Genomic DNA, 18,183 nt, shown 5'->3' with positions numbered 1-18,183 from the left:
AGAACATAGAAAGTGACAACTCCTCTTTAGACCTAAACCACCACAGGAGCTCCACAGGTGCTCACCAACATCTTAGGGCAGAAGCTGCAAGTTCAAACGCAGTCAACACCGCTCTTAGGACCTAATCCCACCAGATGAGCTCCACAGGTCCTCACCAACATCTGAGAGCAGAAGCTTCCAGAACATGGGCAGTCACCACCGCTCTCTAGACCTAAACCACCCAGAGGAGCTACACAGGTGCTCACCAACATCTGAGAGCAAAAACTGCCAGAACATAGGCAGTGACTACCACTCTCTAGACCTAAACTCACCAGAGGAGCTCCACAGGTCCTCACCAACATCTGAGAGCAGAAGCTGCCAGAACACAAACAGTGGCTACCACTCTCTAGACTTAAACCTACCAGAGGAGCTCCATGGGTCCTCACCAACATCTGAGAGCAAAAACTGCCAGAACATAGGCAGTGACCACCACTCTCTGGAACTAAACCCACCAGAGGAGCTCCACAGGTCCTCACCAACATCTGAGAGCAGAAGCTTCCAGAACATGGGCAGTCACCACCGCTCTCTAGACCTAAACCACCCAGAGGAGCTACACAGGTGCTCACCAACATCTGAGAGCAAAAACTGCCAGAACATAGGCAGTGACTACCACTCTCTAGACCTAAACTCACCAGAGGAGCTCCACAGGTCCTCACCAACATCTGAGAGCAGAAGCTGCCAGAACACAAACAGTGGCTACCACTGTCTAGACTTAAACCTACCAGAGGAGCTCCATGGGTCCTCACCAACATCTGAGAGCAAAAACTGCCAGAACATAGGCAGTGACCACCACTCTCTGGAACTAAACCCACCAGAGGAGCTCCACAGGTCCTCACCAACATCTGAGAGCAGAAGCTGCCAGAACATAGACAGTGACTACCACTCTCTAGACCTAAACCCACCAGAGGAGCTCCACAGGTCCTGATCAACATCTGAGAGCAGAAGCTGCCAGAACAAAGGGAGTGGCCACCGCTCTCTAGACCTAAACCCACCAGAGGAGCTCCACAAGTGCTCAGCAACATCTGAGAGCAGAAGCTGCCAGAACATAGGCAGTTACCACACTCTCTAGACCTAAACCCACCAGAGGAGCTCCATGGGTCCTCACCAACATCTGAGAGCAGAAGCTGCCAGAACATAGGCAGTGACCACGGTTCTTTAGACCTAAACCCACCAGAGGAGCTCCACCAGCCCTCCTTAACAGCTGAGAGCAGAAGCTGCCAGAACATAGGAAGTGTCCACCGCTTTCTAGACCTAAACCCACCAGAGGAGCTCAACGTGTTCTCATCAACATCTGAGAGCAGAAGGTGTCAGAACATAGAAAGTGATAATTTCTCTTTAGACCTAAACCAACAGAGGAGCTCCACAGGTGCTCACAACCATCTTAGAGCAGAAGCTGCAAGTACAAACGCAGTCAACACCGCTCTTAGGACCTAAACCCACCAGATAAGCTCCATAGGTGCTCACCAACATCTGAGAGCAAAAACTGCCAGAACATAGGCAGTGACCACCGCTCTCTGGAACTAAACCCACCAGAGGAGCTCCACAGGTCCTCACCAACATCTGAGAACAGAAGCTGCCAGAACATAGACAGTGACTACCACTCTCTAGACCTAAACCCACCAGAGGAGCTCCACAGGTCCTCACCAACATCTGAGAGCAGAAGCTGCCAGAACAAAGGGAGTGGCCACCACTCTCTAGACCTAAACCCACAAGAGGAGCTCCACAGGTCCTCAACAACTCTGAGAGCAGAAGCTGCCAGAACAAAGGGAGTGGCCACCGCTCTCTAGACCTAAACCCACCAGAGGAGCTCCACATGTGCTCAGCAACATCTGAGAGCAGAAGCTGCCGGAACATAGGCAGTGACCACTGCTCTCTAAACCTAGGCACACAAGAGGAGCTTCCCGGGTCTTCACCAACATCTGAGAGCAGAAGCTGCCAGAACATAGACAGTGACCAGCGGTCTTTAGACCTAAACGCACCAGAGAAGCTCCCGGGTTCTCACCAAAATCTGAGACCAGAAGCTGCCAGAACATAGGCAGTCACCGCGCTCTCTAGACCTAAACCCACCAGAGGAGCTCCACAGGTCCTCACCAACATCTGAGAGCAGAAGCTGCCAGAACAGAGGCAGTGACCACAGCTCTCTAGACCTAAACCCACCAGAGGAGCTCCACCAGCCCTCCTAAACAGCTGAGAGCAGAAGCTGCCAGAACATAGGAAGTGTCCACCGCTTTCTAGACCTAAACCCACCAGAGGAGCTCCACATGTTCTCACCAACATCTGAGAGCAGAAGCTGCCTATGTTCTGGCAGCTTCTACTCTCAGTTGTTGGTGAGGACCCGGGGAGCTCTGTTGGGTTTCGGTCTAGAGAGCGGTGGTCACTGTGTATGTTCTGGCAGCTTTTGCTCTCAGATGTTGGTGAGCACCTTTGTTGCTCCACTGGTAGGTTTAGGTCTAGAGAGCTTTGGTCACTGCTTATGTTCTGGAAGATGATGCTGTTCTGGCAGCTTCTGCTCTCAGATGTTGGTGAGAACCTTTGGAGCTCTGGTGGGTTTTGGTCTAGAGAGTGGTGGTCACTGCTTATGTTCTGGCAGCTTTTGCCCACCAGAGGAGCTCCACGGGTCCTCACCAACACCTGAGAGCTGAAGCTGCCAAAACTTAGGCATTGACCACCAGTATCTAGACCTAAACCCACCAGAGGAGCTCCACTGGACCTCACCAACAACTGAGAGCAGAAGCTGCCAGAAGAAAGGGAGTGGCCACCGCTTTCTAGACCTAAACCCACCAGAGGAGCTCCACAGGTCCTCAACAACTCTGAGAGCAGAAGTTGCCAGAAGATAGGCAGTGACCACTGCTCTCTAAACCTAGGCACACCAGAGGAGGTTCCAGGGTCTTCACCAACATCTGAGAGCAGAAGCTGCCAGAACATAGACAGTGACCAGCGGTCTTTAGACCTAAACCCACCATCGAAGCTCCACAGGCACTCACCAACATCGGAGAGCAGTAGGCAGTCACCACCGCTCTCTAGAGCTAAACCCACCAGAGGAGCTCCACAGGTCCTCATCAACATCTGAGAGCAGTAGGTGTCAGAACATAGGCAGTGACCACCGCTCTTTAGACCTACATCACCACGGGTTCTCACCAAAATCTGAGACCAGAAGCTGCCAGAACATAGGCAGTCACCGTGCTCTCTAGACGTAAACCCACCAGAGGAGCTCCATGGGACCTCACCAACATCTGAGAGCAGAAGCTGCCAGAACATAGGCAGTGACCACAGCTCTCTAGAGCTAAACCCACCAGAGTAGCTCCACAGGTCCTCATCAACATCTGAGAGCAGTAGGTGTCAGAACATAGGCAGTGACCACCGCTTTCTAGACCTAAACCCACCAGATGAGCTCAACGTGTTCTCATCCACATCTGAGAGCAGAAGGTGTCAGAACATAGAAAGTGACAACTCCTCTTTAGACCTAAACCACCAGAGGAGCTCCACAGGTGCTCACCAACATCTGAGAGCAGAAGCTGCAAGTACAAGCGCAGTCAACACCGCTCTTAGGACCTAAACCCACCAGATGAGCTCCACAGGTCCTCACCAACATCTGAGAGCAGAAGCTGCCAGATCATAGGCAGTGACCACCGCTCTCTGCAACTAAACCCACCAGAGGAGCTCCACTGGTCCTCACCAACATCTGAGAGCAGAAGCTGCCAGAACATAGACAGTGACTACCACTCTCTGGATCTAAACCCACCAGAGGAGCTCCACAGCTCCTCACCAACATCTGAGAGCAGAAGCTGCCAGATCATAGGCAGTCACCACCGCTCTCCAAACCTAAACCCACGGGAGGAGCTCAACGGGTCCTCATCAACATCAGAGAGCAGAAGCTGCGAGAACATAGGCAGTCACCACCACTCTCTAGAGCTAAACCCACCAGAGGAGCTCCACGGGTACTCACCAACATCTGAGAGCAGAAGCTGCCAGAACAAAGGGAGTGGCCACCGCTCTCTAGACCTAAACCCACCAGAGGAGCTCCACAGGTCCTCACCAACTCTGAGAGCAGAAGCTGCCAGAACAAAGGGAGTGGCCACCGCACTCTAGACCTAAACCCAGCAGAGGAGCTCCGCAAGTGCTCAGCAACATCTGAGAGCAGAAGCTGCCGGAACATAGGCAGTGACCACTGCTCTCTAAACCTAGGCACACCAGAGGAGCTTCCCAGGTCTTCACCAACATCTGAGAGCAGAAGCTGCCAGAACATAGACAGTGAGCAGCGGTCTTTAGACCTAAACGCACTAGAGAAGCTCCACGGGTTCTCACCAAAATCTGAGACCAGAAGCTGCCACAACATAGGCAGTCACCGCGCTCTCTAGACCTAAACCCACCAGAGGAGCTCCATGGGTCCTCAACAACATCTGAGAGCAGAAGCTGCCAGAACATAGGCAGTGACCACAGCTCTCTAGACCTAAACCCACCAGAGGAGCTCCACCAGCCCTCCTTAACAGCTGAGAGCAGAAGCTGCCAGAACATAGGAAGTGTCCACCGCTTTCTAGACCTAAACCCACCAGAGGAGCTCCACATGTTCTCACCAACATCTGAGAGCAGAAGCTGCCTATGTTCTGGCAGCTTCTGGTCTCAGATGTTGGTGAGGACCTGGGGTGCTCTGGTGGGTTTCGGTCTAGAGAGCGGTGGTCTCTGCTTATGTTCTGGCAGCTTTTGCTCTCAGATGTTGGTGAGCACCTTCGTTTCTCTTCTGGTAGGTTTAGACCTAGAGAGCTTTGGAAGATTATGCCTATGTTCTGGAAGATTATGCTTTTCTGGCAGCTTCTGCTCTCCGGTGTCGGTGAGGACCTTTGGAGCTCTGGTGGGTTTTAGTCTAGGGACTGGTGGTCACTGACTATGTTCCGGCAGCTTTTGCCCACCAGAAGAGCTCTACGGGTCCTCACCAACATCTGACAGCAGAAGCTGCCAGAACATAGGCATCCACCACCGCTCTCTAGACCTAAACCCACTAGAGGAGCTCCACGGTTCCTCACCAACATCAGAGAGCAGAAGCAGCCAGAACATAGGCAGTGACTAGCCCTCTCTAGACCTAAACCCACCAGAGGAGCTCCATGGGTCCTCACCAACATCTGAGAGCAGAATCTGCCAGAACATAGGCAGTCACCACAGCTCTCTAGACCTAAACCCACCAGAGGAAACCTATAGGACCTCACCAACAATTGAGAACAGAAGCTGTCAGAACACAGGCAGTGACAACCGCTCTATGCACCTAAACCCACCAGAGGAGCTCCACACGTGCTTACCCACATCTGAAAGCAGAAGATGCCTGAACATAGGCAGTCACCACCGCTCTCCAGACCTAAACCCACCAGAGGAGCTCCACAGTTCCTCACCCACATCTGAGAGCAGAAGCTGCAAGTACAAATGGAGTTAACACCACTCTTTAGAACTAAACCCACCAGAGGAGCTCCACAGGTCTTCACCAACATCTGAGAGCAGATGCTGCCAGAACACAGGGAGTGACCACCACTCTCTAGACCTCTACCCACCACAGGAGCTCCACAGGTGCTCACCAACATCTGAGAGCAGAAGCGGCCAGAACATAGGCAGTCACCACCGCTCTCTAGACCTAAACCCAACTAAGGAGCTCCACAGGTCCTAACCAACATCTGAGAGCAGAAGCTGCCAGAACATAGGGAGTGACCACCACTCTCTAGACCTCTACCCACCAGAGGAGCTCCAAGGTGCTCACCAACATCTGAGAGCAGAAGCTGCAAAAACATAGGCAGTGACCACCGCTCTCTAGACCTAAACCCACCAGAGGAGCTTTGCGGGTCATCACCAACATCTGAGAGCAGAAGCTGCCACAAAAGAGGCAGTGTCCATCGTTTCTAGATCTAAAGCCACCAGAGAAGCTCCACAGGTCCTCACCAACATCTGAGAGCAGAAGCTGCCATAACATAGGCAGTCACCACCGCTGTCTAGACCTAAACACACCAGAGGAGCTCCACGGGTCCTCACCCACATTGGAGAGCAGAAGCTGCCAGAACATAGGCAGTCAGCACCGTTCTCTAGACCTAAACCCACCAGAGGAGCTCCACAGGTCCTCACCAACATCTCTGAGCAGAAGCTGCCAGAAAAAAGGGAGTAACCACCGCTCTCTAGACCTAAACCCACCAGTGGAGCTCCACAAGTGCTCAACAACATCTGATTGCAGAAACTGCCAGCACATAAGCAGTCACCACCGCTCTCTAGACGTAAACCCACCAGAGGAGCTCAACGGGTCCTCATCAACATCTGAGAGCAGTAGGTGTCAGAACATAGGCAGTGACCACCGCTCTTTAGACCTAAACCCACCAGAGAAGCTCCATGGGTTCTCACCAAAATCTGAGACCAGAAGCTGCCAGAACAAGAGGGGGGGGGGGGCACTGCTGGACCTTATCCTTACCAACAGACCTGATAGGGTATCAAAACTACAGGTTGGGGGGAACCTGGGGAATAGTGATCATAATATTATTGATTTTGTATTATGCTTTACTAAGAGCGTTAGTGAAGGGGCAACCAACACTCTAAACTTCAGGAGGGCAAATTTTCAGCAACTAAGGGAAGACCTTAAAGGCATAGACTGGGATAATGTTCTCAAAGACAAAAGTACACCCCAAAAATGGGACTTTTTCTTATATATTCTGAAAAAGTCCTGTGAGAAACATATACCTTATGGGAAAAAGCATAAAAGGAACAAGAAAAACCCTATGTGGCTAACTAGTCTTGTAAGGAAAGCAATAAGCGAGAAAGATAAAGCGTTTAAGGTGCTAAAACGTGAAGGTAGCGATGAGGCATTAGAGGATTATAGAGAGAAAAATAAATCCTGTAAAAAGCAGATAAAGGCCGCAAAAATAGAGACTGAGAGAAATATTGCCAGGGAGAGCAAAAATAATCCCAAATTATTTTTCAAGTATATAAATGATAAGAAACTAAAAACAGAGAGTGTGGGTACCCTTAGAAATAACATGGGGGTCATGGTGGAAGGAGATGAGGAAAGGGCCAATCTACTGAATGTCGCCTTCTCAACTGTCTTTACCCAGGAAAATCCCCTGGTGGAAGACACAATGAGGAATAATGTTAATTCTTTTTATAATGTCAACAGTTTAACCCAGGAAGAGGTACGGCGCCGCCTCGCAACCACTAAGATAGATAAATCACCTGGGCCAGATGACATACACCCCCGGGTTCTGCATGAATTATGTACGGTGATAGACAAACCGTTATTTTTAATATTTGAAGATTCACTGAGGACTGGTTATGTTCCACAGGACTGGCGCATAGCAAATGTGGTACCAATATACAAAAAAGGATCAAATAGCGATCCTGGAAACTACAGACCTGTGAGTCTAACTGCTGTGGTTGGGAAAATATTTGAGGGGTTTATTAGAGATGCTATCCTGGAGTATCTCACTGTGCACAACCGTATAACACAGCGTCAGCATGGGTTTATGAGAGATCGCTCCTGTCAGACTAATCTGATTGGTTTCTACGAGGAGGTAAGTTCAAGACTGGATCTGGGGGACGCTGTGGATGTTGTATATCTGGACTTTTCAAAGGCATTTGACACCGTGCCACATAAAAGGTTGGTATATAAAATGAGACTGCTGGGAATAGGAGAAAATCTGTGTATTTGGGTAAGTAATTGGCTTAGTGATAGAAAACAGAGGGTGGTCATTAATGGCACATTATCAGATTGGGTTGATGTTACCAGTGGAGTGCCACAGGGGTCAGTATTGGGGCCACTTCTTTTTAATATTTTTATTAATGACCTTGTAGTGGGTTTACACAGTCAAGTTTCAATATTTGCAGATGATACTAAGCTGTGTAAAGTAATAAATACTGAGGTCGATAGTTTAGCATTACAGAGGGATTTGTGGAAGCTTGAGGGATGGGCAGAGAAATGGTTGATGAGGTTTAATGTAGATAAATGTAAAGTTATGCACTTGGGCCATGGAAACAAAAAGTATAATTATGTTCTAAACGGTCAATTACTTAGTAAAACTGAAGCTAAAAAGGACTTGGGGGTATTGGTGGATGGTAAACTTAATTTTAGTGACCAGAGCCAGGCGGCTGCTGCTAAAGCAAATAAAATAATGGGATGTATCAAGAGAGGAATAGATTCTCATGATAAAGACATAGTTTTGCCCTTATACAAATCCCTGGTCAGACCACACATGGAATATTGTGTACAGTTTTGGGCACCAGTGTATAAAAAGGATATAGTATAGCTGGAACGGGTGCAGAGGAGAGCAACCAGGATTATTAGGGGAATGGGGGAACTAGAATACACTGACAGATTAAAAAATTTGGGATTATTCAGTTTAGAAAAAAGACGACTGAGGGGAGACCTCATTACAATGTACAAATACCTGAACGGACAGTACAAGGATCTCTCCAAAGATCTTTTTATACCTCGGCCTGTGACCAGGACAAGGGGGCATCCTCTACGCCTAGAGGAGAGGCGATTTTACCATCAACATAGACAAAGGTTCTTTACTGTAAGAGCAGTGAGACTATGGAACTCTCTGCCCCAGGAGGTTGTTTTGACGGACTCTATGTACATGTTCAAGAGAGGCCTGGATAACTTTCTGGAGAGAAAAAATATCACGGGTTAAGGGGATAAAACATTTATTTAATTCTTAAAGGTTGGACTTGATGGACTTGCGTCTCCTTCCAGCCTTATATACTATGATACTATGATACTATGAACATAGGCAGTCACCACCGCTCTCCAGATCTAAACCCTCCAGAGGAGCTCCACATGTTCTCACCAACATCTGAGAGCAGAAGCTGCCTATGTTCTGGCAGCTTCTGGTCTCAGATGTTGGTGAGGACCTGGGGTGCTCTGGTGGGTTTCGGTCTAGAGAGCGGTGGTCTCTGCTTATGTTCTGGCAGCTTTTGCTCTCAGATGTTGGTGAGCACCTTCGTTTCTCTTCTGGTAGGTTTAGACCTAGAGAGCTTTGGTCACTGCCTATGTTCTGGAAGATTATGCTTTTCTGGCAGCTTCTGCTCTCCGGTGTCGGTGAGGACCTTTGGAGCTCTGGTGGGTTTTAGTCTAGGGACTGGTGGTTACTGACTATGTTCCGGCAGCTTTTGCCCACCAGAAGAGCTCTACGGGTCCTCACCAACATCTGACAGCAGAAGCTGCCAGAACATAGGCATCCACCACCGCTCTCTAGACCTAAACCCACTAGAGGAGCTCCATGGGTCCTCTCCAACATCTGAGAGCAGAATCTGCCAGAACATAGGCAGTCACCACAGCTCTCTAGACCTAAACCAACCAGAGGAGCTCCATAGGTCCTTCTTAACAGCTGAGAGCAGTAGCTGCCAGAACATAGCAAGTGACCACTGTTCTCAAGACCTAAACCCACCAGAGGAGCTCCATGTGTCCTCACCAACATCTGGCAGCAGAAGCTGCCAGTAAATAGGCAGTGACCACTGCTCTCTAGACCTAAACCCACCAGAGGAGCTCCACAGGTCCTTGTCAACATCTAAGAGCAGAAGTTGCCAGAACATAGACATTTCCCACCGCTCTCTAGATCTAAACCCACCAGAGGTGCTCCATGGGTCCTCACCAATATCTGAGAGCAGAAGCTGCCAGAACATAGACAGTGACCTCCGCTCTCTAGACCCAAACCCACCAGAGCAGCTCAACAGGCCCTCACCAACATCTGAGAGCAGAAGCTGACAGAACATAGGCAGTGACCACTGTTTTCTAGACCTAAACCCACCAGAGGAGCTCCACGGGTCCTAACCAACATCTGAGAGAAGAAGCCGCCAGAACATAGGCAGTCACCACCGCTCTCCAGACCTAAACCCACCAGAGGATCTCAACGGGTCCTCATCAACATCGCAGAGCAGAAGGTGTCAGAACATAGGCAACCACCGCTCTCCAGACCTAAACCCACCAGAGGAGCTCAACGGGTTCTTATCAACATCGCAGAACAGAAGGTGTCAGAACATAGGCAACCACCGATCTCCAGAACTTATCCCACCAGAGGAGCTCCACAGGTCCTCACCAACATCTGAGAGCAGAAGCTGCCAGAACATAAACAGTGACCACCGATCTCCAGATCTAAACCCACCAGGGGAGCTCTGCAGGTCTGTGGCAGCCTTTAATGCCATAACATCTGAATGATTCAAGCTCCGTATTAGACCCTGAGACTGAATAGGTCATCATCTCAAAGCAGCAGGTGCTAGAACAATGGGGCTTATTTACTAATGGTCCATCGGACGCATTTTCGTCGGGTTTCCCGTCGATTCCCGTTTGGGGCGCAAAATTGTCCCGGCATTTTGGCGCACACGATCGGATTTGGGTGCTTCGGCGCCGGCTTGCATGCATGGGGCGGGCCGTCGGACTACCCGACGGATTCGGACCAAGCACGGAATTTAAAAAAGGATTTGTGTCGCAAGATCAAGCATTTACATGCACCAGGAAGAAGAAGGTGAACTCCGGCGGACCTCGGCGCAGAAGCAACACATGCAGGAACTCGGACGCACGATCTTAGTGAATCGCGCCGGACCCGAATCCTCGTCGGACAACGCACCGCGGGATCGCAACGGGACCGGGTAAGTAAATCTGCCCCAATAAGTCCACCACAGCAATAACCACTTTGGAAGACCATCCGCTGCCACCGCGCCACTATCATTGGCGCGCTTCAATTTCCACCGGAGACGTTGCATCATCTTGACACAGAGGGGCTCATTTACTAAAGGAGCACATTTTCCCGACGATTTCCGTTTTGCGCCGGATTGCCCCGGGTTTTTGGCACACACGATCGGATTTTGGCGCATCAGTGCCGGCTTACAGAAGACAGAAATCGGGGGGCGGGCCGTTGAACAACCCGACGGATTCGGACAACGCGCAAGATTTAACATTTAGAATTGTGTCACAAGACACACACTTACAAGCACCGGAAAGAAGAAGTTGAACTCTGGCGGACCTCGGCGGGGAAGCGACGTATGCGGGAACTTGGGCGCACGATCTTCATGAATCGCACCAGAATTCATCCTCGTCGGACCGTCCGAATCAACAGGACCGGGTAAGTAAGTTTGCCACAAACACAAGGAATTCTCCCACGTGACCTGATGCCACGGAATGTACCACTGAAGGCCATATAAAAATTACTGACTTTACCCTTGCTGTGACTGGACATTCTATGGCACAAAAAGCCTTTGCTGAGGTACCTCAAGATATGCAGCTCCAGAAATGGTCCTTAACTTGCGCTATGGGAGGGGGTTGACTACTTTACCATCTATGTCATTCTCTATAGATTCCTGACATCACAGGCCGATTTCCATGGAAGAAATCAAAGAGGTTGTGAGCAATCTGTCCTCCATCACTCTCCAGTTTTCCTAGATTCTCGAACTCCTGACCAAGTCAGCATCTTAGAAGGCTTACTGTGTGAAGACCAGTACCAGCGCCTGGGAGTCAAAGGAGACATCCGGACACATCCATTCTTCTCCAGTAATCACCATACATCCTGAGGAGAGACTCTCTTGATCTGAATACTGAAGAATTCTTGTACTGAGCTGAACCAACCATCAACACAGGAATTTTCAGCAGTTCAGTTCTGTTCATCCAGTATGGTCAAAGCATAAAGCTTTGACCATACTGAAAGCTGGATCAGCAGACATTTCCCTAGTTTCTCATGAATACAATGGCAACTTTTGTGAATTGTTGATACGGGTGGACGGCTCATTAATCCTTTCCTTATTCATCACCCTAGTCTCCTGCAACCTCCAATAGACAACACCATTATCGGACTTTCAACCACCAGACTTGAACTCTTGACGGTTGCATCTTGCCCCTTCAGCCTCCGGACTTGACCTCTTGAAGGTTGTGTCTTACGCCTTCTATAAGTGTCCAAGGACCTTCAACTGCTGGATTTGGCTGTCAAAAAATAAAAAAAACAATAAAAGTATAAAAAATATCTGGAGAGTGTGTCTAAATTATTTGCATAATTTAAAGAACTGCAAGAGAACCTACCATTTAAATGATCCCACCCAAAATAAATACCTAATTAATAACTATAATTAAAAATAATTGCCCTTATCTCTAAATGGTTCATTTCCGCGGCTGCAATGTTAAAATATCAGTTTTTAAATTGTATGCAGTTCACCTGACGTGGGCCTATGAGTGAGTTCTGCATATGGTATTTTACTTGCACTGCTCCGCCTTCTTCTTCCTGATTGAGAGGTCTCACTGCTGGGGTATGCTGCTGTATGGAACACTGAGAGAGAGCTCTGTTATATCATTGAGCACTTCATGTCATGTGGCCCGGTTGATGTCATATAAGGTCCTTTATTCAGTTACAATTACAATGTCTACTCCAAATATGTATCTGATCACATGAAATCACAGCAGCCTCCATGAACTTCTACTCCTCCCCATCCTCCATGGAGGCTGCTCTCATTTCATGTGATCAGATACACACATGGGGTAGACTTTGCCAGTCTTTCTAGGTAAACGACCCTTCATGACATCACCCTGGTCACATGATATTAAGTGCTGAATGCTGAGAAGAGGCATGTGTGATGGGGATGGTCAGTTCCCAATATTATTAACATGTCAGGTTGGCTCCAGATTTGGGTCATTTCCTTTGTGCGGGATCCTATAGCGGCACAAGGTCGGCAGTGACCATCACACAACATCTTATATGGAGGTAATATAACACTGGAGATTGGGATCTCCTAAGCCTCATGACAGGACTGGCTCCTTCAAATCCAATTACAATTCAATTCAAATTCTATTCAAATATAAGCGGCTTGAGAAAGGCTCCAGGCCATAAGAGCCGAAACGTAGCTGTTTGGCACATGTTGGAATAAACCAGTACTTTGCTTCACAAAGTACTTCACAAATCTCCTGTGTGTGTATATTGTGCATATTCTTTTGTACATGTGTGTATAATGTATATGTGTGTATAATGTATATGTGTGTATTATACACTGGAGATAAGAAACTACAGAACAAGGTCTGATCACTGGATTTTTACAGGAATAATATCATCTCCATTAATGAACATGTGATGGATGTACGGGGTCTCCAGGTCACTACAACAGGGTTCTACACAATTACAAAGTATCACCATAAAAACTTTATTTTACGAAAAAAACTTGATTTACCTGTTTTGCTGTGTGATGGGGCTTTACCCAGCATGGAAATTGCTGCTGATTGAGTGAATCGCACAAGGAAGGAGCCGTGTGTTTTAGAAGAAGATTATGATACTTGTATTCCCTCTGCCATGTAGCTGTATGAGAGGTTCTGCCGCAGAAAACATTCCCCAAGCCATGACACTTCCTCCATGACACTGACTTCTTTGCACACTTTGGGTTCAGTCTTTACGAGTTTTTCGATGAACATAGAATCCAAATAAATTAATAATAAGCCATGGCTGATAATGTTACAGTGACATAGAACCTCCCACCATGGCTGATGATGTCACAGTGATACTGAACCTCCCACCATGGCTGATGATGTCACAGTGACATAGAAAGTCCCACCATGGCTGATGATGTCACAATGACATAGAACCTCCCACCATGGCTGATGAGGTTACAGTGACATAGAACCTCCCACCATGGCTGATGAGGTTACAGTGACATAGAACCTCCCACCATGGCTGATGATGCCACAGTGACATAGAACCTCCCACCATGGCTGATGATGTCACAGTGACATAGAACCTCCCACCATGGCTGATGATGTCACAGTGACATAGAACCTCCCACCATGGCTGATGATGTTACAGTGATATAGAACCTCCCACCATGGCTGATGATGTTACAGTGACATAGAACCTCCCACCATGGCTGATGATGTCAAATGATACAGAACCTCCCACCATGGCTGATGATGTCAAAGTGATATGGAACCTCCCACCATGGCTGATGATGTTACAGTGACATAGAACCTCTCACCATGGCTGATGATGTCAAATGATACAGAACCTCCCACCATGGCTGATGATGTCAAAGTGATATGGAACCTCCCACCATGGCTGATGATGTCACAGTGACATAGAACGTCCCACCATGGCTGATGTTGTCACAATGACATAGAACCTCCCACCATGGCTGATGATGCCACAGTGACATAGAACCTCCCACCATGGCTGATGATGTCACAGTGACATAGAACCTCCCACCATGGCTGATGATGTCACAGTGACATAGAACCTCCCACCATGGCTGATGATGTTACAGTGACATAGAACCTCTCACCGTGGCTGCTGATGTTGTCAAATGATACAGAACCTCCCACCATGGCTGATGATGTCAAAGTGATATGGAACCTCCCACCATGGCTGAGGATGTCACAGTGACATAGAACGTCCCACCATGGCTGATGATGTCACAATGACATAGAACCTCCCACCATGGCTGATGATGTTACAGTGACATAGAACCTCCCACCATGGCTGATGATGCCACAGTGACATAGAACCTCCCACCATGGCTGATGATGTCAAAGTGACATAGAACCTCCCACCATGGCTGATGATGTTACAGTGACATAGAACCTCTCACCATGGCTGATGATGTCAAATGATACAGAACTCCCCACCATGGCTGATGATATTACAGTGACATAGAACCTCCCACCATGGCTGATGATGTCAAAGTGATACAGAACCTCCCACCATGGCTGATGATGTTACAGTGACATAGAACCTCCCACCATGGCTGATGATGTCAAAGTGATACAGAACCTCCCATCATGGCTGATGATGTCAAAGTGATATGGAACCTCCCACCATGGCTGATGATGTCAAAGTGATATGGAACCTCCCACCATGGCTGACGATGTCAAAGTGACACAGAACCTCTCACCATGGCTCTATGTATACTGTATATACGGTATATTGTATATATTACAGTATATACATTCTTCATGGTATAGTGTGTATATGCTGTGGACCTCAAATTCCCTTCTGGGAAATCCTATACTACCTGCAGCCACCACTAGGGGGAGCTCAGGAGCTTCCTGTATACAGTTCAATAGATTGGGACTGAGCTGCAATACCAGGGACAGCCCCTTTATTTGTTAACCTATTTTAGGTGTTTAACTATTCAACAAACTTTACTTAAATCATTTTTTATAAATAAATGTTGTTGTTGTTTTTTAGGTTTTGGCCCAAAAGGCAAGAAATGGAAAACTGTTACCGGAGGAATACCAAGGGGGATCCTTCAGGTATATTTGTGTGACTGTGCACCTTTTTGTAGCACAGTCATGTCTGATACACTGTTGCTACGGACTTGATATGGGCCGTTTTGTATACACAGCTCCTCTGCAAAGCTACTTTCCTTCATTCCTGACCATGTCTGTGGTATTATCCTGCGGTCATGTGGTGTTTTCACCATTTTCTCCATGAAATAACTCCTAAAGGTGGAATCAGACTACACTTCTAATGTTTGTAGTCTGTTACTATGACAACACGTACATAATGCATTAAATACAGTGTAAGAAGCTTTAAATTGATATTTAACACCACAAAATCCACAGACTTAAGTTCATGTTTGAGCTTGTAAGAGTCTAGTTAAACTTAGCTACATGCATAGGCTCGCACTGGAGCTGCATAAACAAAACGGTGGTGTTTTATATAAAAAATAACTCTTAGACGAGTGAAAAATTATAAATTTTTTCTTCCTTTGGGGGTGCAGCATCTCTAACCTTGGCATGTACGGCATCACGGGGTTCAGCGCAGTCATTAACCCCCCGCAGTCCTGTATCCTGGCGGTGGGACGCTCCAGGACAGAGTTGGCTCTAGAGGAAGATGAAGAGGGGAACCCGGAGGTGAAGAGGAAGGAGATGCTGAATGTGACCCTGTCCAGTGACGGCCGCCTGGTCAGCGATGATCTGGCATCCATGTTCCTGGATCGTTTCCGAACCAACCTGGAAAACCCAATGAACTCTGCCCTAGTGTGAGGGGCCGCACGTTGTGATCTGATAGTGGGGGGTCCGGAGCGGCCGTGTACTCCCGCCACAGGAGAGAACAAACCTTATAGGATGGATTAATAATAAAGATTAACTTATTAGAACCCAAAGTGTGAGACTCTTCCTATTCTTCCCAGTATTAGAGATCACTGGGAGATGTAGGCCCGAAGCCTGAGGCTGTAGTATAATGGGAGAATCCTATGGAAAGTGTTGTCATGGAGACATAGCACCATTCTGAGACGGAAACCAATCACAGTGCAGAAACTAAAATGAAAGCCATGCTGTGATTGGTTGAGGCTCAGTTTGGGGATCTGAATACAATGGGGGAGATTTATCTTAAGTTTCTGAGGTAAAACTGTTCTAGTTGCCCATGGAAACCAATCAGAGCTCAGCTGTAATTTTATAAACAGCTGTGGGAAAATGAAAGCTGAGCTCTGATTGGTTACCATGGGTAACTAGAACAGCTCTGCTCTAAGAGACTTCTGATAAATCTCCCCCAATATTTTGCTACCTACCTGCGTTTACTTACAGGTAAATCTATGAATGGGGTGATTTGGATTTACATAAATCTCACAGTATTAGGCAGCTGTGTGGCGGTAATGACTGCGTCTCCGTGGTTACAGACTACAAACAGTCCCTCAATGTAGTCGGATGGGTCGTGGTGACTTCTCTCTGTACTTTTATGTTTCTGGACTGAATCTGTACCTGAAAAAACACATGAATGTTTAATCAGACAACATGGGGCTTGTTGGTAGTCTGTAACCATGGAGACATATAGATCTGAATACACAAAACCAAACTGGGTTATTTTTTTCATTTTTGTTTTTAAAGCTTCAGCGTCTGAGGTAAAACTGTTCTGGTTTCCCATGGAAACCAATCAGAGCTCAGCTTTCATTTTATAAACAGCTGTGGGAAAATGGAAGCTGAGCTCTGATTGGTTGCAATGGACAACTAGAACGGTTCTGCTCTCAGATGTTTCTGATAAATCTCCCCAAATGACTTCATTAAGTCCGGGACGCTGCGCTCTTCTCTTCCTGGACGGATTCTGTTCCATCTGTACATTTAGGATGATGCCACACGCTAAGCAGTCCGTCAAAACACGCATGCATTTTTGACCACTTTGATTTAAGATAATTGGTCAAACCCCTTATGGGGTGACAATGGACGCCCGTTTTTCTCGATGTGGCGCCACACCCGTCCTCAGGTCACATGCGGGATTGCAGCTCGGCTCCACTTTGAGTCATTACCAGAGACCACCTGTAGACAGACGCGGGGGCTTTTTATGGGGGGTTATTTAACACTTTCAGTCCGTCCCTTTAATGTTGCAGCAGGTCAAAATCTCAACCTGCCCCCTACATCAGTGTATCCAGGACCCCCACTCAATTCATGATGGTCCCAGCAAATATGGGATGTTGTGTCCATCTCATTAATTCTTGTGTATATAATACAAGTCCAGGATTTTTTATTCATTTATTATTTTTATTTTTCCCCATTTATTTCACACATTTTAATACCATTATATATACATATAGTCATCCGTCTTCTGGGATAAAATAAGAAATACAGTTTTCATATGTTCTGAATATTCATGAAACCCCGACCCATATATATATATATTTAGCGGTCCCCGACTTACAGACGACCCCTAGTTACAAACAGACCCCTAGATGTTGGTAATGTCCAGTGCCTTAGCCTACAATAAACAGCTATAACAGTTATCACAGGTGTCTGCAATTAAGCTTTATTAATTTGTCTTGGGCTACAATTATAAAATATACAGTTCCGACTTACATACAAATTCAACTTAAGAACAAACCTCCAGAACCTATTTTATATATAATATGATGAAGAAATATGGCAGCACTCCAAAGTTGTGAAGCAAAGTACTGGTTTATTCCAACATGTGCAAAACAGCTATGTTTCGGCTCCTATGGCCTGGAGCCTTCTTCAATCTCCTGTGTATGTATATTGTGTATATTCTTTTGTACGTGTGTGTATAATGTATATGTGTGTATAATGTATATGTGTGTTTTATACACTGGAGATAAAAAAAAACTACAGAACAAGTTCTGATCTCTGGATTTTTACAGGAATAATATCATCTCCATTAATGAACATGTGATGGATGTACGGGGTCTCCAGGTCACTACAACAGGGTTCTACACAACTACAAA

General features: G+C 47.2%; 2 long non-coding RNA genes across 2 annotated transcripts in view; both read left to right on the top strand.

Moving 5' to 3' along the window:
• The window catches only part of LOC140069078 (uncharacterized), a 30,809-nt gene extending 14,724 nt beyond the window's left edge, over positions 1 to 16,085 (top strand). The window contains exons 2-3 of the long non-coding RNA XR_011848711.1: positions 15,201 to 15,265; positions 15,736 to 16,085. This is a non-coding gene — a long non-coding RNA (uncharacterized lncRNA). The remainder of the gene's footprint in view (positions 1 to 15,200; positions 15,266 to 15,735) is intronic.
• A 372-nt stretch (positions 16,086 to 16,457) lies between these two features.
• The window catches only part of LOC140069077 (uncharacterized), a 40,762-nt gene continuing 39,036 nt past the window's right edge, over positions 16,458 to 18,183 (top strand). Inside the window, exon 1 of the long non-coding RNA XR_011848710.1 lies at positions 16,458 to 16,540. This is a non-coding gene — a long non-coding RNA (uncharacterized lncRNA). The remainder of the gene's footprint in view (positions 16,541 to 18,183) is intronic.

This window comes from Engystomops pustulosus, chromosome 7 (genome assembly GCF_040894005.1).
Source record: "Engystomops pustulosus chromosome 7, aEngPut4.maternal, whole genome shotgun sequence".
NCBI lineage: Eukaryota > Metazoa > Chordata > Amphibia > Anura > Leptodactylidae > Engystomops > Engystomops pustulosus.
The sequence above is the reverse complement of the archived record's forward strand: the minus strand, read 5'-3'. Positions and strand labels throughout refer to the sequence as shown.